The 1,516-nt window shown below is 40.7% G+C and overlaps 1 non-coding gene across 1 annotated transcript; it reads left to right on the top strand.

Moving 5' to 3' along the window:
• Nucleotides 1–408: 408 nt before the first annotated feature.
• LOC118970965 (U6atac minor spliceosomal RNA) lies at nt 409–532 on the top strand. Its single transcript, XR_005059191.1, has one exon. It is a non-coding gene; the product is annotated as a U6atac minor spliceosomal RNA (small nuclear RNA).
• The last annotated feature ends 984 nt before the right edge of the window (nt 533–1,516 follow it).

Raw genomic sequence — 1,516 nt, 5'->3', positions numbered from 1 at the left:
TTTCATCTTTAGGTTCTCCGTCTCACGTTCTGAAAAATTAGGCGTAAATAGAAATGTTAATCAGAGTCATTTTCATCATCAGTGCTACGATTTCTACTTGAGTCGTTTCCTGTCAGATTTACCACAAGCTGGAATCTCCTAGGCAAGTTCTCCTTTAGACGAATTCTCTATCAGTGGTCAGACACTAATGAAGTCTCTCTCAAAAAATCTGGCAAGAAAATGTGTCCTTAAAGTCCTAGCTGATGCCAGTCTTTAACTACATCAGGTTTTCCATTGAGGGGCAGGAAAGGAACAGGACATTTATGTCTAAATTCAGTTTGGGTAAAAGGGAAAGAACCGTCAACTTGAGTAGACAGTTGGGAGTAATCATTCATGTCTCAGCCCTTACTTGCAAAATCCTGTAAATGTGTGTTGTACAAAAGGGGAGGTTAGAATTCTCCCCCCCAGAAATGAGGAGATCCTAGTTACCTAAGCAGCACATTCATGGTTAAGGAAGTGCTACAAATTTTGTGGCAGCTAATCATGTTTTTTGCACTAATTATAGGAGATACAGTTGATATATTAAACCACATTAAAATGAAGAACTGTTCTTCATCAAAAGACAAATTTAAGAGAATGAAAAGGCAGTCTAGAGAGTGGGAGAAGTTATTTGCCACACATCTATCTGACAAATAAATTACATCCAGAATATTTAAGACATTCTTTCTCACAAAAGATGACATCCGAATGCAAAAAAAAAAGATGGTAACTTCACTAATTATTTCAAGGAAATGCAAATGAGACTCCACCAAGACCAACTATTATATGCCCATCGGAATGACTGTAACGTTGAAGGCATTGCCAAAAAATGCCAAGTAATGCTAAGGATATGGAGCAGCTGGACTCTCAGTACAGTGCTGATTGAGTATCAGTTTGGTTCAGCTACTTCAAAACATGTAAGTATGACCCAGGAGTTCCATTCCTAGGTATATATCCGACAGCAGTTTTACATATGTTCTCCAGAAGGCATGCATGCACACACAGGTCATGGCAGCAGAGTCACTGCCCTGCAGCAGCTGCCTGAATGCCACCGACAGCAGAGGGCGCAAACAAATTGTGACTCATCTATGATAGAGCATCACGCAGCAATGAGAATGGGCCAAAAATGGGGATGGCTCTCACGAGCATGGTGCCAAGGGAAGGAAGCCAGACATAAAAGGACATGATGGGTAATTCTATTTATGCAAAATACGAAAGCAGTGGAAAATAAGCTATGCCAGTAAAGGTCAGTGTAATGGATAGAGGGGGGAATAGAAACAGAAATCTGGTGGGTACTGGAACTACTCGCTTCCATGTTACAGGTGCTGGTGTGTGAAAATTAAGTGAGTTTTTGTACACTTGAGAGTAAAACTAAGATATGTATACTTTTTAGCATGTTTATTATATTTTAGTTAAAAGTCCTGTGCATTTTGCCTCCGCAGTATTTCTCCCCTTGGTTGCCTCCCTGACCTTCCGGGGTCCACCTTACCTCAGCCCC

This window comes from Manis javanica, chromosome 15 (genome assembly GCF_040802235.1).
Source record: "Manis javanica isolate MJ-LG chromosome 15, MJ_LKY, whole genome shotgun sequence".
Classification (NCBI taxonomy): domain Eukaryota; kingdom Metazoa; phylum Chordata; class Mammalia; order Pholidota; family Manidae; genus Manis; species Manis javanica.
Note: the sequence above shows the minus strand (reverse complement) of the source record. Positions and strands in the feature narration are given on the sequence as shown.